Below are 19,282 nucleotides of genomic sequence, written 5' to 3'. Positions count from 1 at the left end.
ATTTACAATTTTTTTTCCTGGGGACCCTGTGACACCCCATTGAAGAGCCGTAGGCTGGATCTCTTAAGATCTCACTGTTGGGTTTGTAAGGCCATGTTACTCCTAAATTTCTATCTTGTTCAAAGAGAAGATGTAAAACAAAGTTCTAAGCTAATCGACCTTAGTGTTCTCCTTTTTTATAAAGAATCGATAAAGAATCGAATCGTTAAACAGAATCGAAAATGGAATCGGAATCGTGAAAATCTTATCCATACCCATCCCTACTCAGGACCATGACAATATTAAGTAATCCAAAGTATTGTAACGGAATACGTTACAAATAACATTTTGTGCCATGTATTCTGTAATCTGTAGTGGAATACATTTAAAAGGCTCCTTCCCAACACTGCTTTCTGGAGGAAACCAGGTCTTGTTAGGTGAGACGGCATCCATTCCACTTTGGATGGAGCAGATTTCTAGAAGTCTGGCTACATGGCTATGGAAGAAAGCAGTCCTACATATTTATTTAATATGTGCATTGAAGAACATATCCTGGTCAAAAATGACTCCAAGATTCTTCACAATGTTACTAGAGGCCAAGGTAATGCCATCCACCACTGGGTTTTTGGGGAAAAATTGAAGACTAATGAATCTGTAAATAAATAAACTGTTGTGTTGGGTGTATTACAGAAGCGATTTCATTCTCTGTGCTAGCTAATGCAAATGGTCACATAAACCTTTCTGTTTTCAAGTGAGTAATAAATAAATCAGCTATTTCTGACTCAGCTGGTATTAATTGTGTTCTTGTATGTATTAACATTGAGACTGGTGAATTGTATATAGAGGTTATCTTTTGGGTTAAAAAAGCCTTCTGATGTCAGAATTGAGTTGAGTGTTTCACTCTCCAATAATGAATTACCTGAGCTTATTTTTTCTACCTCTGCTCATTGAAAGTCTGAGCTCTGTTTCTGAGTTAGCAAACATGATAACGACTTTACCTGAATTAGGTGCTTCAAAGACTGTTTCTGCTAAAGCCAAGCCATTATTGTTTGAGCCTATAGGGGCTAAAACTGTTAAAGTTTTTGAGAAATGAATAATAACATACCCGAGTCTCATCAGCAACTGCTCATTGTGTGTCTCAGTCAGCTCATTCTAAGTCCATTGGTGATATTCCTAAGCAAGCCCTAGCAGAGCACTGCTTATTATGCTCCTGAGCCTGGATTCCCAGAGACTGTTTACTCTTCACTGTTCACTGCCTACATTCCTAAGACTGTTAGTAGGGCATATGTGCAGGTCCTTCCAGACAATATTTATGTATCACAACTTGCACTCTTAGAGACTGATGATCTACCCGGGGCCTCCCCTGAGTATGAGAACCCTACACCCATCCTCACTCCCTGAATGGGGGTGGCTAGGGTCCAGCTTGTTCCTGCACCCAATGTTTTTTTCCCAGGGTGGGGGCAGGTGGGTCCCAGCTGCAGCGTCAGTCTCTAAGGAGATCTGCATGTTCTGCAGCGCTGCCATAGCCTCCACAGTCAGCTATGAGTCCAGTCCTAGCCTACGCAACCTTCACTTGCATCGGCTGGGGCTGGCATCAGCTTTTTGCGTCCCCCGAGTCTTCAATATCCCTGGCTCCTCAGCAGAACCTATCGGTCCCATGCCACCTAAGTCAAAGGTTCCCGCTCTGCCTGAGAGTGCAGGGCCTGAGCCAGAATTCAATGTCCCATGGCATTTGAGTCACAGAGGGGTCCTCACCGACACTGTCATAGGTGGATTCACAGGGGACATAAGTTTAACACAGAAGGGAAACCCTTCTGACGGGAAGAGCAGTGGAGCAGCCAAGGGAAGTAGTAAACATAAACACGAGTTGCTAAAACTATAATTTATTTTTAAAGAAAGCACTAAAATACTCTGGCCAGGCAGGAACATGAAGTTAAAAACATTAAAAGTAATTAAAACTATACAGCCAAAATGCAATGGCCTAAGCCATGGAGGTCAAGTCCCATAAAAATCCAAACGGTGCAGAAACCAACAGGATCGTCGCCGTCCTGTCTGCCTCTTCATTCTGGTGCCAACTAGAAAAAGGAGAGAGGGCCAGCGGCAGTCACCATTCTTAGATTCCACTGGAGGTTCGTCTTAGACGGGATGGATCGGGACTTACCCTGGATGGGCAGAGCTCCTAACTCCGCCCACCACTGTGTTGTGCTTCACACGCGTAGCCATAATTTCACCGTCCCAGGGACATAAGGCACCATCCCGCTGCCTCTTAATCCCCTGCCGTGGGCCTCTCTCGGCGAGGAGCTACCTCCCGTCAACACCAACACAGACCTCTCCGCTCAGCCCCGATCACTCTCTCCAGTGTGCGGTCGTCTGCGATCTCCGGTCTCGTTCTCCTTTGCCGCATGCCTCGGCCAGCTGCCTATAGCCGGGCATCTGTGCCGCTCTGCACGGCCGTCGCCCACACCGGTTACCACGCCATGTCTCTCCTCCTCTTCCCCTCTCACGCTCTCTCTTATTAAATAGCTATCTCCAACCCCAGGTGTGCCAGGTTAATGATCAGGAAGGGGGCGGTGGAATGGGCATCCCCCCGGAACAAATCACATAACACAACATAAGCATGCAAAAACCCAATACAATAAAACACTACACGCTAAAAATATCAAAGAATAAAACTCATCACTACATGCAAGCAAATAAAAATATCAACTTAAACTTTGTCCATTCCACCCTGTGACATCACCATCAGTGTCCAGCCAAGCCACCAATAGTGCTCGGTCACCTTCACTGATGGCAGCCTCCAGAGCTGGCCTGTTTCCTCCCACATTGATGCTGGCCCCAGGCCAAACCACCAGAGGTGGTCCACCTTTGCTAGCCACCTCTTTGCCGATCAGTGAAACTTCATGACTGGTTTCCTGGACAATTCTCTTTTCTCTAAACTCCTCTGTGATAGTGCCTGGGTCCATTTTATGGTTAGAGTATACCGTCACAAATTGCAAAGGGTGATGTGTGTTAAGAACCAAATGCAGACATGTAAGGCAGGCTGTGGTAAACTCACGAGCCATTTGGCTGTAGGGAAAAATACAATGTAGAATATAAAGCACAAAACGAAACTCAAAGCCGTAAACTGGGAAGTGATACTTGGGCAAGGAGGGACTGGAGCTGAGAGACAAAAGGGAAGATGAACTGACACTCTGACAAAAGGAGAGTGAGACAATAGCTGTGTCCCAAAACGTCGGCTGCATCCTTCAGAGGCTGCATTTGAAGGCCGATTACGTCACAGCCAGGCGACGAAGGCTGACCCAATTCGTCGACTCCTTCAAATGCGGCCGACAAATGCGTCCTTAATTTCCCCGAATTTGAAGGATGGGTCGGGTGTGTCCTTCGTGGCCCGCCATAGCCCAGCCAATTCCAGTTTCCAACAATGGCGGCCGCTACTAAGTTTTAATATTACTCTTATTACTCTTTCTGGGTCACAAAATAAACTTTTAACATATTTTCAGGCGAGAAAGTAGCTGTGTAAACTTTAAATATCTGCTTGGTTTATCAAGACATCGCGTATTTGTAAAAGTGCTCCGACGTCTGTTACCCACCCGCTCGATAGCTAGCCGGGGGGTTCAATGGTCACTCGACCCAGCGAGAGCAGCGGACTCCTGGCTTCATCGTTTTCAGACCCCCGCTGTCTTTACCTACTCAGGTTAAACATGATATATAAGTCACTCAGATAACTTAAAAATGTAATTGTTTCCTTTTTCGGTGTTTTATTTGTTCCAGAGTAAATCAGTTTGGCTGAGATCAAAGTTGTTATCTTAGATTAGATTAAATAAAACTTTATTAATCCATCGGGTTCCTCCAGGATTTTCACACAGCTGAATAAACGTCAAACAGAAAACTGATTAAACAGAAGTGTGAGACGGTCGAGAATTTATGCCAGTGTCCTGTTATATTTTAGATAGTAAGGAGCAGACGGCTGAGATTATTAAACTCCACCGAGAGAGCTGTGATGCAAATCTGAAGGCTAAACTGTCCCATTTTACAGCCTCGCAGTTCCGGCTTTCTTGGTCTTCGAAGGACCCGGCCCACGTAGACCGCGAAGGCCACGTCCTCCAAAGGATGCAGCCTACGTTTTGGGACACAGCTAATACAAATACAGGTGGGTGATTAGGGGAAGTGGAGACCGCTGTGGAGAACATGACGCAGAAAAAGCATTTGACAGAGTTAACTGGAAATTTCTATTTGCAACTTTACACAAATTTGGTTTTGGATCCTCTTTCATAAACTGGTTAAAAATATTATATAATTCCCCAACAGCTTGTGTTAGAACAAATGACCAGACATCCTCCAGCTTCTGTCTCTTGAGGGGCACCAGGCAGGGATGCCCACTCTCCCCTTCACTATTTGCAATTTTTATTGAACCACTAGCAGCAGCAATTAGACAGAATTCAGTAATTAAGGGCATAAAATGCAAGAACGTGGAACATAAAATCAGCCTTTATGCGGATGATGTGTTACTCTTTCTCCAAAATTCACAAACCAATATCTCTGGGGTGATTGAATTGATAAACTCTTTTGCAAGAATATCAGATTACTCAATTAACTGGTCAAAATCTACAGTCCTACCGATTAATTGCTCCTTCCATAATTCCTCTTCTACACCACTGCAATCGGGAAATATAAAATATTTAGGTATTAATGTTTCTCCCAAGCTTGCAGATCTAACTAAATTAAACCATATCCCACTTTTAAAGAAGGTAGAAGATGATCTGGCTAGATGGAAATGTCTACCCATATCACTCATGGGAAGGGTTGCCGCTATAAAAATGATGGTCTTACCAAAAATAAATTATTTATTCTCAATGATCCCAACTAAACCGCCACAAGATTGGTTCAGATCTCTAGATTCATGTATGTCCAAATTCCTTTGGAAAAATAAACCCCCACGTATAAGCTTAAAAACACTACAAAAGACCAAGGATAAACGAGGACTAGAACTGCCTAACTTTCAGCACTACTTCTTAGCCAACAGGCTTCAGTTTATCTCAGGATGGCTAAAACACACCCTCTTAGATGAACCTTGGCTAGATGTAGAACAAGCACTCTGCAATAATCTAGAGATCTCAGACCTACCATTTATCAGCTCAAACATCCAACGACATGAATGCTTTAAAAGCATCAACATCAGCTCTTCAGCATGGTGGGAGTTTCTAAAATTGACGGCGTCTTCATTAATCCCATGCAAACGTACACCTATCTGGAACAACCCTGACATATTACAAAACAATAATATGATAAACTTTTCAGATTGGAGTGATAAAGGAATCAAATATTTAGAACATATACTAGAAGGAACAGAATTTATTTCATTTGACGGACTAGTTACACAATATGGGATCAACAAGAAAAGATTTTTAGAATATCAACAAATTAAATCCATAGTAAAAAAGAAATTTAAACCGGGTCAAGTTGAACTACAAACACCACCAAGTGTGGTTCAATTTCTTACTCTTAAACCCCCAAATTACTATCCAAAATATACAGAATGCTTTCTAAAACAGATGAATCAATATCACTTCCTATTGCAAAATGGGAAGCGGATTTATCAGTTAACTTAGACCTAAACTTCTGGTCTCAGATTTGCTTAAAAACCTTTCATCTAATTAGAAATCCCAGTCTTCAATTAATTCAATACAAAATATTACATAGAGTGCACTATACAGGTCATCGGATGTTCAAGATGGGCTTTACGTCTACCAACAACTGCTCACACTGCCAAACCAATTCACCGGACAATTATATCCACGCTCTTTGGTTCTGTCCACCAGTTCAGAAGTTTTGGCGCGAGATATGTGAAGACTTATCGAAGTGTCTGAAATGTAACATTCCAACTTCCCCCTTAGTGTGTTTGTTGGGCAGCTTAGATAATGTCACTTCAGAAAAGAATATCGCCCATATGGTTTTCACTGCCCTATGCATAGCCAAGAAAACAGTCCTCATGAACTGGAAAAATAAAAATAATCTTAATTCTAACCAATATAGAAATTATCTATTAGATTACATTAGTCTTGATACAGCCTCTGCCACCACATCAGATCAATTGCTCTGGGCTCCTTTGATCAGCTCCATCACCTAGTGGGGGTGGGGGGTCATAGTTTGGTCCCGCCTTCACTGTTGTGATTGGTGTGGGGGTAGGGACAGGCTTAGGGCGTCGGGGGGTTCCCCGGAGGCATCTTCCTTGGGGGGCTCAACCCGGGGTAGCGGTCATGTCCGGTTAGGGGCTCTGTTGGCTCTCCGGTGACTGTTTCCTCGCGGCTGCGTGCAGCGGGGCTAGGGGAGGGTCTGTGCTGACGGACGTGGGTTACTGACCTGGTAGCCTGGCTGCCCCTGGGTGGGTCCGGGATGGGCGTGAGGTTCTGGGGGCGCTCCGTCTCTGGGCTGGGACCCGGACCGGGCCTCGGGGGCTTGGGTCCTGGTTGGTGTGTTGCCGGGGTTGTGGGCGGGTGGGTGCATGGGGGCCCAGCCCTGGAGCAGGGTGCCGCCGGTGCGTCGAGCCACCTGGGGGGCTCTTCAACTGGTGGGGGAGATTGTCACATCTTGCAGGAGCTTTCCTCTCCTCAGGAGCTGCCTCTGCAGGAGGGGGAGATACAGGAGAGGTGGAGGAAGATCTCAGCCTGGGTGTTTATTGTCTTATGTAGTCTGGAAGATGAGTGGATGGTGGGGTGGGTGCAGTTTTCTCTGTGGTGGGGTTGGGTGGACTGTCCCGGGCTCTGTGGGGCCGGGCGGCGCTGCTGCACTGGGCCCGGTCTGGATGGGCCTGGGCCCCCTTTCCCTGGCGGGTCGCGGAGTATGGGGGTGCCTACTGGGGTCAGCGGGGGAGCTGGCCCCAGGGAGGGGTCACTTGCCCCTCCCTTCCTTCCCTCCCCATCTCCAGCTGCCTCCCTCTTCCCGCTCCACCACAACCACCCACACATGCAGGGCCTTGGAGTAGGGGTGTGTCACCAGGGTGCAGAGGAGGCTACCCCCCCCCCCCCCCCCCCCGTCCCCTTCTGGCTGCCTCTGCCTCAATTTTATCCCACAACTTAGACATTCACATTACTCACACTCTCATTACACATACATATAGGATCTTGGGGGTGGGCACGATACACGGAGTCCAAAGTACCATCAGGGTGTACACCCCACCCCTGGCATCGTTGCCCACCTCTCAATTTTAAATACACGTAGACATTGAGGGCTAGCAGGAGGGACCATGCGCTTACCTGCTGCTCTCTGGCAGGTAGCTCCAAGCCCTCCTGGGTTTTAAATGCACCTTAGAACACACATGCATCAACACTACAATGAGCGGGTGGAGGGAGGTTCGGAGTCTTCTCTCACCCCCGTTCTCTGCGACCTGCTGGAGCAGGGGGGCTAGGACTAGGAGGAGGAGTTGGCCGTCCGACTGCGGTCTGGAGTGTGGAGCCTTCCTGCTGCTGCGGAGTCGGGGCGGTCTGCCTCCCCCCACCGCAGGGAAAAGGGAAACACCACCTGGGTCTGGGTGCAGTTCCCCCCTCCAGGGGCGGGGGCACCTAGACCCGGTTTGTAGAGTACGCTTGGGGAGTGTGATCGTGTGTACAACGTCTCTTTATGTCTGTCTCCACGTTGGTTGAGTGTGGAGTAAGTGCATATGAGAGCATGAGGGTGGGAATGGATGTTTGTATCTGTGTGTGCCTGTATGTCTGTGTCTATATGTCAGGTTGGGTGTCAGGCGCCACCTCTCTGGGGACATCTCAGGCCCTCCAAGGTTTGGAGGCCTATCTCCCCCTACCACCACTTCCCCTGCCAGTGGCGGACCCCCTCAGACATCGGTGCGTTGGTGGTTCTTTGTGTCCGGGGATGGGCGTCCAGGTACACACCGGCTCACTCCTTGGCGGCCGCTTATCGGGGCCTGGAGCCTGGGGCTCGCTCGGGCCACTTCGGAGGTGGGGTGCCCCCGGCCTCTCGGCCTGGGGCTCGGTCACTCAGGCGCAGCTAGCTGCCGGCGGAGCTCACGGGCGCGTCACTGCAACTCCCTCTGGCTTCTGCTCCGCGGCTGCTGAGTGAGCCCTCATCTGGGACTCTCCTCAGCTCTTTCCGGGACAGTGGCGCAGCTGCCCCTCTGTTGGTCTTCCTTGGTCTCTTGTGTTCTGGGGGCCTCTGGATGTCTGGAGTTTTGATCTCCTCCACACCTGCTTCACGCCCTGGAGGACGGGGCTGTGGCCCCCCCACACCCTCTAGCAGATTATTACATGAAGGAACCTTTTAAAAAAACAAAAAACAAGCGCGTCCATGCTCACAGGTGTACACACGGGTGATCACACCCACAAACTACACCCTTTTTGGCTCCTACCTCAAAGCACACTGTGTTCTGTTGATCTTATGTGCTGCACAATAATGTTTAACATTTAGTATTTACTGTCATATTCCCATATATCATTGTGATGTTGTTTATTCTATTACTCTTGTTCTCTTCTGCTTGCTTTCTTTTTTCTTTCTCAGCAGGTGATCCAGGTGATTGATATATGCATTTTTTTTTCTCTGCCCGTTCTGTTGGTTTTTGTCTTTTGCCCTTCTCCCCTGTCCCTCTTCTCAGCTGTTTCTCTTTCCCTCTTTCTTTCTCCCCTTCTTTCCCCCAGTCAAGTCTGTCCCGTATTCAGTAAGTGAAAATAAAATAAACAATAAAAGGTGAATCAAATGGACCATTACGGCAAGGCTGGGATGGTCAGTTTGGTAAAGTAAATCCGTTGGGCATCTTTCTTTGCCTTTAGACAACAATTCTGATGGCAAAAGAGCCAAACGGGACAGGCCAAAAAAAAAAAAAAAAAAAAAAAAAAAAAGAGAACATGACACAGGTGAACCAAATCAGAGCAGACGAGACAAAGGAAGTGTGGTGAACACAAATGTGCTACCACATTTTGGTAAATTTTATTATTTTTAAGAAAAACATATGTCAGCAATTAAGCCAATTATTATTTTACATTCATTACGTGTAGTCCATAACAATTGAGGAGAGTAAAAGTGAGAAATAATAAGCGGAACTGTTGACACTGTAGTCGTTCGCCCGCGGTTGCCTAGAGCGGACCAACTTCCTGTCCTCTCAGATGCAATTCGGGAAAAGACACGAGTGCTCCTGTGATTCTTTCTCTGAGACTCTACCTTTATTTTTACAGGTCAGTATCGTCTTAAAAATACAGTGTATGAGGGTTTTGTGCCTTGTTCTACTTCGGTGTTTACTGAGAGTTATGTTGACACCGCCGATGTAACCTTAAGTGGGGTTTAGTTGAAAATTACTGAAGCGCGGCACCGCAGCGGTGGTAAAGCCGAGCCGCGCAGCCCCAGGTCTCGCGAGAGTTACCGCGAGAGTTCGCCAGCCCGCGGGATGTATTTAAACTTGGTAAACTCCATTTAACAAGCAAATATGTGTGTGTGGTGCTCCAATTTAACTGTAAAGGCCCTGACATCAGATTATTCGAGATTAAAATATCTTATATATACTTTATGGTTCAAGTGATGTGGAAATGTTAAGAATAAGCTAAGAATGAATGTACATTTATGTTGTTACATTGCAAAGTAATACATCCAGGTGTGTTTTGTCTAATCTAGTAAGATTTATGCACTTATATCAGATTTGTGGATAAGCTATTTTGAGTTTGCCCTATATGTGAGAAAGAGCAATAAGACGTTTAAGGCATTATATGCTATCTGCACTGCTGATGTAAATGAGTGAAGGAATAGTGTGGTTAACAGTGTAAACTGGAGAAATGTAATGACCATAGATGCATATATTTGCCAAATGCCTTTTATTTACCTTTTACAGTTATTGAGCATATCTGACAAGTGAAAGCACTGGATGTAAATTATATTTGTTGATCTGAAATAAGAGATGCAATTCGGGAAAAGACACGAGTGCTCCTGTGATTCTTTCTCTGAGACTCTACCTTTATTTTTACAGATTTGTATTCTTTTTGTTATTGTGGTCTTCACATCTGGGACCCGTAACAGAAGCAAAACTAAAAGCAAAGCACAAGGAGCACAAATTCTCTCAAAGTAAAACAGGAAGTAATAATTAAACAGAGAAAACACAATCACCTTAATGAAATTAATACAAGCAACTTGACAGAGGAGGGAAAAATACTAAGGGAACACAGAGAGTGGCAAAACATTAACTAACCATGGGGAACACAGGGAAGGCAGGATGAAGTGAAACAGGAATACAATGCAAACTACTATAAGCAAGAAAGGAGCAAAAACTAGTTGGACTCAAAATAAAAGATTACTACAAATACCAAAATCAACCAACAAAGGATATAACAGAAGTTGTAGACTAATACATGAAATGTAAACTTAAGTAAACAATTTAACAGAAATTTAAAACCCAAAAACACAGAATGCTGGGCAGCAGGTTGCAGACCATGACATCCAGCAGCCTTGTGGTTTGTCCAGATGCAGCTTTGCAACCATAAATCATGCTGCAATGTTCTTTTCAGAGAGAAGATGATTTCTCCTGAAATCCCTTCAGCCATATTTGTTCAGTGTGTTTCAAATTGTGCTGTTGTGATGGCATCAGCCACACATGGGTAAATCAGTCCATTTGTTCACTTTATTAGTTTGGTTTGCAGTTTTTTTCCATTAATATAATTCATTAATCATTTTATTTAAACCGGACACTGATTTTATGAGGCGCACGCATAATAGCATTGTGTGGTTTTTCTAAAAATGTTTTCTGTTATATTAATTATGTTTCTCTTTCTTTGAGTTACCTGGTTTTGGGCGGTGGCTGTTTCCTGTCTGGGCAAAAGGCGTGGCTGAGGAGCCTGAGAACAAAATGCCTGCTCAGCAGGGCCAACGTTGTGCTTATCAGGAACAGGGGTGTTTTAGGTTTACTTATGTTATTCTGTGCTTAGTTAATATTAGTGTGTGTTTTTATTTTCCCCTATTGTGTGTAAATGGTTTGGCCAAACCACTATAAAAGCTACCCTCTTGTCTTTGTATCTAGGTCAGTTTGTGAGTTAAGTTGTGTCCACTTTGTTTGTTTAAGTTTCTAGAAATTACTTTTTGTGGAGTTATATTTAGTTGGCCTCTTTTATGGGCCTGCTAGTTATGTTTTTGAATTTTGTCTTTTGAACTTTTTTGAGGGTTAAAATGAAGAAAACTCTTTTTGAAGACATTTTTTCCTGTGTCCTCTATGCTTTGGCTGCTTGGTCCCTCACAGCTGTCATGAACTTACTTTTAACCTGCTTCTCACAGGACTGTAAACACACAGTGGGCTAAAGCTTTAACAAAAAACAGGTACCAGCATACTACAGGAAAAATTCATACAATTATTAGGAATAATTAAGATTGGGACTTCTGCAATATCACAAATATTCAAAGCCTCTAGGAAAATTGCCATCAGAAAAATAATGAAATCAAAACTTAAACCAAGACTCCAAATATTAACAGACCTCAGCACTGTGACACCACAGAGTGGAATAGAGAAAAGATAACAATAAATATCTAAAATTGATGCAGAAAGCCTGAGTGCATCAACACATTATTTTTCACTTGAAATTGACCCTGTGATGCTGAGTTAGATACGCAGTTAATAAAATTAATGAATGGATGTTTTCTGAGAAAAAACATGATTTCTTCCAGACAAAGAAAGTGAAAGTGTCTGATGATGAAACTTTTCATGGGAGGTACTACAAACTAGGGCTGGGCGATATGACCCAAAATTTATATCTCGATATTTTTTAGCTGGATGGCGATATAAGATATGTATCTCGATATATATTTTTTAAGCCATAAAGTAAGAACAAAAAGAGAGTTCTTAGTCAAAGCTGTGTCCCAGATGTCACACAGGCACTTTTATTAACATACAGCACAGATGTACATGAAAAATTACTCAAAATTAAATTATGAGCATTCATTAAATAATAATGCTCCATAAATAAAAGAAAACAAGGTTGTTTTTGTGCTAAACAAAGAGCTCACAATTGTGCAGTCAAAATGTAAACTAAAAGACGCTGAGCGTAATAACAAAGACAGACAGATTTCACAGCTGCTCTGTTCCCAAGTTTTACTGTGTGACTGACAGCCTGGAGTTTGAAATCCGCTTCATAACCACGTCTCTTACAGGTGCCATTTATGGTCCTTATACACACACAAGGTAATATTACGTTGATGCACAGTACGTATCACTCCGCGAAGCTCTTCGGTAGCCGTAATGCGCCGACAATCTATCAAGCGGTGCAGCTCCGTAGCTTACCAAAGTCGTACTCAAACATTTTTGACAGATTGCTGAGCGCCGTGTACCACATAAAAGCGGTTCGCGGCCATCAAGCACAACCAGAATTCATACATAAGGCGCGCTATCAACTTTTGAGAGAATGAAAGGACTTTAGGGTTAGCGCTGTTAGCTCGTTAGCGCGGTTAGCTCGTTAGCATGTTTAGCTCGTTAGCACGTTGACGCCGTCCAGCCCCACGCATGGGGCGATGCGCAGTAACTCGTTAACGGAGATTTGCCGTGTCCGTCTTGTCGCTGCCTGCATGTGAAGCGATGGGGGAGGAGGGGGAGTTGTCTTCAGTGAAGGCGAGGCGGAGTAACGTTGCGTAGAGACAAAAGTGGACGAAAGAGAGGCAAACTTGCGGCTCCACAACTATAATTATAACGTAACATAGACTATATGTAACCGGTGTGATTCTGCGTTGTGTCTGATAAAAAAGGTAAAAGAAAGAAAGACCTCCAAGTAAATAATTTGCCCACTCCAGCTCCTCTCCCACAGGGGAATTGTAGAAAAAGGGGTGGCATTTATTTTTACATTAAACATAAAATATGCATTTACACGTAACATATTTGACATAAGATAAAACAAAAACAACATGAAATCTGACATACCTGATAAAAAAGGTAAAAGAAAGAAAGACCTCCAAGTAAATAATTTGCCCACTCCAGCTCCTACGACCAAATACAGACAGTGGTGAAGAGGATTAGCTCAACCCACCACAGCTCCCAAGCTAGCAAGGAATACATATTCATGCTATCATTTATGGCGCCTAAAACACATTTATGACACACACATACTACACACTTATAACATCTTACAAAAACAGGCTCAATAATGACAATAACTGAATTAAAATCGCAATCATAAACATCAGGGTGGTTAAATATGAATTATGTGTGCTTTAAGGTGCTGGAAAGAAATGACACCCACCTCTCCCACAGGGGAATTGTAGAAAAAGGGGAGAGGCAAAAGGGGTACACTGTATTTATAGTATTGCACCAAAGAAGAAGAAAAGAATGAGGAGGGGCTCTAACTGATAATGAACACAACTACAGGCTTGGAGGTCCTAAAAGTCAGGTATAAAAGGAGAAGTTTGGGGGTTTAGAACACATTTTGTGTAATTATAACAATGTTATTTATGACTCTGCTACATTCACCCCCCAAGAATTACACAAAATCCTAAAGGGTACACCAAAAAAAAAAATATAAACCCACAATAACAGATACAGTGGCCTCAAACAAATTCACATCGCATATACAATGAATTAGATCAGCAACATAGCTTCCTCCAAGGAGGATAAGAGACCTGAGACCTGCTCGGCGCCTAGCAAGATCCCAGGACTTTCTATAGACAAAATGAGGTGCCATTTACACCACACAAAACAGGCCATAATATCTATGGGCGTCACTATCAGACTGCACAGACTGACAAAATACAATGAACTCTGTGCCTGTATTATTCTTTTCCAAAAACAATAGCAATGAAAAACATACAGAAATAAGCAAATTCACACATCAATAACCGCTGCTTGAACAGGTTCAACACCAAGGAGCGTTTCAAGTTGAGCCATTGATTCAATCAAGCGACGAACTGGTTTAATGATTCTACCAAAACGTGTGGTAAGTCCTTGATCCACGTCCACATTTTTGGGTTCAAGAGAATGAAAAGTGTGGGACGGGAAAGCAGCAGGGGAGCCTGGGGAGGCTCCATCACCAGCCAGCCCACCAAGATCAGAAACACCCATTATGGGAGGGGTCCCATGAACGCCATCTTCGACCGGGTCAGCGGCAGATTGCTGATGGATCCATGATAGTGTGCGGTCATCACACTCGCCAATGCTGGAGACGGAATCCACAGTCCAGGTGGCAGGAGGTACAGCTCCTGTGCCCCCAAAAGATGTCACAGACCCATCCAGGTCAGACTCAGTGGGGCCACTGACAACGCTCACAGCAGGATGTGCAGCATCGTCATTCAGTGTTGTGTCCAAGGGCAAAAAGTTAACTTGAAGGAGCAGGTTGCGATGCACCACACGCTCATGACCTTCTTTGTCTCTGATACGGCAGATGTGAAGAGCAGGATCCAAGTCAACTACCGTGTACACAACAGGTTCCCATTTGTCAGAGAGCTTCCTTTTTCCTCTGACTCCCTTGTTTGCCAACAACACCTGGTCCCCTAGTGAAAGAGGCAGACCCTTCACTTTTCTGTTGTACTGGTCAGACTGGTGTCTCTGCTCCATTGTGCTGTGTTCCTGGGCTCGGAGCATGGCAGAGCGCAGGTCATCCATCAGTGACTTGACATAGGTATCATAGTCACAAATGGTGTCATCATGAAGGACATCCCGAAACATGAGGTCAACTGGCAACCTTGGCACCCTCCCAAACATCAGGTAGAATGGCGCAAAGCCGGTGGTCTCGTGTGCCGTACAGTTATACACAAACGTCATGGACTGTATCATCTGCGGCCATTTCTGCTTACATCTGGGGGGGAGGGACCGTAACATGTTTCCAAGGGTGCGATTAAATCTCTCTGTGGTACCATTACCCATGGGGTGGTATGGTGAAGTGTGGGATTTGGCAACGCCACCCAAAACCAGAAGCTCTGCAAGCAGCTCACTCTCAAAACTAGCTCCCTGGTCAGAGTGAATGCGCTGAGGGAAGCCATACACACAGAAGAATCCATCCCAGAGCTTTTTAGCGACTCTCTTAGCTGTCTGATCCTGGCATTGGAATGCATGTGCTAATTTTGTGAAGTGGTCAGTAATCACAAGGACATCCACAGACTTGTTGTTGCTGTCCTCAGCTGACCAGAAGTCAATGCACACAAGTTCCAGTGGAGCACAGGTCTTAATGCTTTCCAACGGGGCCCTAGCTGCTGGCTCTGGGGTCTTGCTGAGAACACACCTGCGGCAATTTCTCACATGACCGCGCACATCCTTCTCCATATCATACCAGAAAAAACGCTGACGAGCCAAGGAGAGTGTGCGAGGTTGACCTTGATGACCAGCATTGTCGTGTATGCCAGACAGCACCACTTGTTTTAGGGAGTCAGGTACCACAAACTGGAATCTCTTGTGTTTGGTCAGTGGGTCCCTCACGACTCTGTAGAGGACACCATTGAGGAATGTGAGCTTATCCCATTGTTTCAGGAGCCGCAACGTATGTTGGTTCTCATGACAGCGCTCACGTCTGGAGGGTCTGCGCTTACGCTCAACATAGCGGGCTACTCTGGAGATCACAGGATCCCCTGTTTGATGAGACAGGAGATCAGCACGGGACAGCGCATGAGTAACATCACAGTCAGGTGGACTGATGGAGGTTAGGTGACCAGCGAGGGATGTTGCACGCTGGCGAGAAGCAGACTCCCACTCACAGAGCGAAGACATGAGAGAAGACACGTCATCAGTTGACAGAGACACATCAAGCACAGCAGAGGGTGGAACACTGCGTATCGATTGAGGTTGACAGGTCAAACGGAAGGCATCTTGGACACTGGCATCTTTCACACCACTGACTTGCTCTAGCAGCTCAAAGTAGGGCTCCGACAGGAGCCGCTGGGCCAACGGCCTCACAAACGGTTCCCTGCTCAGGGTGTCTGCCACAATATTCAGCTTTCCAGGAACATATTTGATCTCAAAGCAGTATGGTGCAAGCTTAGAGACCCAACGCTGTTCACAGGCATCCAGCTTTGGCTTAGTCAGAATGTATGTGAGAGGATTGTTATCAGTCCAGACAGTGAACCGATGACCCTTGAGCCAGTGGCTGAACTTATCGCACACAGCCCACTTCAGAGCCAAAAATTCGAGCCGGTGTGCTGGGTATTTGGCCTGACTGCGGCTGAGAGACTTACTAGCAAAGGCTATAGGTCTTGCTCTCTCCTCACCAGCTGGCACCTGGGATAAGACAGCACCCAGCCCATCCATGGAAGCGTCAGTTGAAAGGATGAATGGCCTCTCAAAATCAGGATGTGCCAGCACCGCACAGCTGAGGAGTGCACCTTTGAGTCCCTCAAATGCTTTCTCACAAGCAGGAGTCCAATCTTGAGGGGTGAGCTTGCGAAAAGTTCCAGGTTTCCGACTCCCATGGCAGCCTTTAGTCCTCTTCTGACCGGCAGTTAGAGCAAAGAGTGGCTTCGCAATACGAGAGCACCCTGGAATAAAATGCTGGTAAAACATCACCATGCCAAGGAAGGATCTCACTTTCCTCTGAGAAGGGGTGCAACCGTCACCATCCATAAGGTCAGTCTTCTGAAAATTGGCGATAACCCTCACTTTATCCTGATCAACCGAGACACCACCAGCATCCACGACATGACCCAAAAACCTCACAGAGCGTCTGAGAAAGTGACATTTTTTCTGCGCCAGCTTCAGATTGCTGGTCCTCAGGCGAGAGAAAACAATCTCAAGACGTCTTAGGGCCTCCTCTTCTGAAGGCGCAAACACCAACAGGTCATCAAGATAACACAGGAGGCTGGAAAAGTTCAAATCACCAAAGATGCTGAGCATCATCCGCATGAAAGATGCTGGGCTGTTGCATAGACCCTGGGGAAGTCTGTTGTACTCATACAGGCCAAGAGGTGTAGTGAAAGCAGTGTACCGTCTGTCAGACTCATGGAGGGGAACGTTATAGAACCCAGATGTGAGGTCCATGGTGCTGAAGAAAGCATTCCCACCAAGGGCAGCAAGACAGTCAGCCTGATGGGGCAGTGGGTGAGCATCCTTAATGGTTTTGGCATTGAGCCAGCGGAAGTCAGTGCATATCCTCAAGTCACCTGACTTCTTCCAAACCATTACCAGTGGCGAGGCGTATTCGCTGGTGGACTTACTGATGATGCCTTTCATCTCCATGTCTGACAGCACCTCTCGCAACTTGTGATAGTGAGCCGGGGGTACTCTGCGATAGGGAAGCCTGAAAGGGCGGTCGTCAGTGAGGTGGATACGATGGACAAAGTCTTTCACCTCACCACAGTCCAGTTTGTCTCTAGAGAACACATCTTGGTAAGTCAACACAAGCTCCACCAATTTCCTCTTCCACCCATCTGACACTTCACAGCCCTCAATATCAATGTCAGCCAACCCAGCATCTTTGAGTAGCTGTGCAGAGTCAGGCACAGAGTCTGATGAGGGGGGAAAACTGGTATGCTGGTCAGTCAGAGTCTCGCAGAGACCTTGAGTGATGGGCAGGTCCTCCACAGCAATACAAGGAAAGACATCCGCAATCTTAGCATTGCGACGAAGTGTCACAGGGCTCTCTGTTGGGTTAAGGACTTTCATAGGGACCCAACGATCTCCCCACATGGGTGTTATAATGCGCCCCACCATTATGTTCTTTGGAGTGGAACGGGCTGACGTGGGTTCCACAACGACAGTACTTCCTGGAGACACGAGGGCAGAAGGTGGCAGCTTTCCCCAAACTACATATTCTTTTTGTGGCAGGAGAGTGACACTCTTCCGCAACCTGACTGTACCTACTTTATCTGGCAACACAGGAGCAGACCACCGTGAGATACAGCTCAGCAACTGCAGGAAGTCTTCACAATCAGTGCCAGTGTAATTGGAGTTAATAAGCTCCCAGTACTTTGTATCAGCCTTCATCTTCTGAATGATGGGCCGGATCACATTGCTCCCCACGATGAGCTCATCTTTTTGCCCAGGAACCACAAATGTTGGTACAAGAAACCTAGTCCCATATACTTCAATGTCCAAATCATAGATGCATTTCGGTTGTGTGAGAAGGCCACCGCAACCAACCAGCACCACATTTCCAGGGATATGCTGCGGAATCAGAGTAACACCAGCGGCTCTTAGCTTGCTATCAGCCTCTTCACTTAGTGTGCATGACATACTTCCTGAATCAAGCATGCTTGTCAGGGAACACCGGCCACTGACCGACACTGGAGTGTAAAACAACTCACTAGCCCTGCCAACTCTTTGTGAACCCATAATAACAGTCTTCTCATCAGAGAGGCTACTACAGCAGTTAACATATATGGCTTCTGGGTCTGTTGCATTTCTGAGGGTTTCATCAACACTGCCCATGCTACCCCTCTCATTACATGGGCTGGCTAGTTTAAAGCAGCATCGGTGGGAGGAGGGACTGAAACGCTTGGTTTCTGGTGCAACTGTGGGCATTCACGCCTCATGTGTCCAGGGTCAAAGCAGCTGTGGCATAGCTTGTACAGCCTACAATGCACATGGGTTGTGTGTTCATGTGAGCCACACACTCTGCACGAAGCACGATGAGCATTGCGGTGCCCATGGGAATGACCTGTGGGTTGTGGGCACCTAGGACCAGTGGCTAGTGATGCAGTGCACATGGACAGAACCTTGTCAAACAGTGCTACCATCTGTTGAACACCTGGCTCAGCTGGAGGAGGGCCAGAAACTGGCAAAGATGGGGGCACGACATGTAGAGTCAAAGGAGGGCAAGCAGAGGGCTGCTGCACACTTACCATGCCATCAGAAGAGAGAGGCTGACATGTGGCTGCAGAGGGAACAGAGGGCATAGGGTACGAGGCTGGCTCATGTGTTACTGGGACTGCTTGAGCACCGCTGGAGTGGGGCTGGCTGTTAACAGCGACAGGGCTCTGATGCGGGATGGACAGACTTGCTGTATTATGAGACAAAACACTAGACTGTCTCATTTTCCTCACATAGTTGTCCAGACGGCTCTGAACCTCAGCTGCAGTCCACTCCTCAGGGGCCTTCAGTTGAAAAGACAACGTAAGACTGTGGTCAGGACAGTGATTAATGAACATCGAAACAACCTCACTACTGGGGTCCTCTACCATCTTGCCGCGCCTGCGGAGACACTCATCAGCAGCATCAATAGACTTGTTCAACCGGATCCAGTAATCCATGGCGTTCTCACCTGGACGTGGCACAGTACTGTAGAAATCTTTCATGGGCAGGCTGGAATATGTCAAGTCGCTGAAGTTAGACCTCAGTATGTCAAACACAGCAGTAATAGGATCATTCCGATTCAACTCAGGGCGGCAACGAAGTGACACCTTGACCACATCTCTGGCTTTG

At 46.1% G+C, this 19,282-nt stretch overlaps 1 protein-coding gene and 1 long non-coding RNA gene across 4 annotated transcripts in view; one reads left to right on the top strand and one right to left on the bottom strand.

Annotated features, from left to right (window-relative positions):
• Positions 1-19,282, bottom strand: part of LOC147325336 (UDP-glucuronosyltransferase 2A2-like) — a 36,046-nt gene that overhangs the window by 13,212 nt on the left and 3,552 nt on the right. The gene's annotated exons all lie outside the window — the stretch shown is intronic.
• The window catches only part of LOC147325335 (uncharacterized), a 17,018-nt gene continuing 6,694 nt past the window's right edge, over positions 8,959-19,282 (top strand). The window contains exon 1 of the long non-coding RNA XR_015130312.1: positions 8,959-9,158. This is a non-coding gene — a long non-coding RNA (uncharacterized LOC147325335). The remainder of the gene's footprint in view (positions 9,159-19,282) is intronic.

The sequence above is a fragment of the Aulonocara sp. 'chitande type north' Nkhata Bay genome, linkage group LG7 (assembly GCF_057382095.1).
Source record: "Aulonocara sp. 'chitande type north' Nkhata Bay isolate Kocher_YH1m ecotype deep benthic linkage group LG7, A_spYH_male_GT1.1, whole genome shotgun sequence".
In the NCBI taxonomy this organism is placed as follows: Eukaryota; Metazoa; Chordata; class Actinopteri; order Cichliformes; family Cichlidae; genus Aulonocara; species Aulonocara sp. 'chitande type north' Nkhata Bay.
This window is presented reverse-complemented; position numbering and strand designations above follow the sequence as displayed.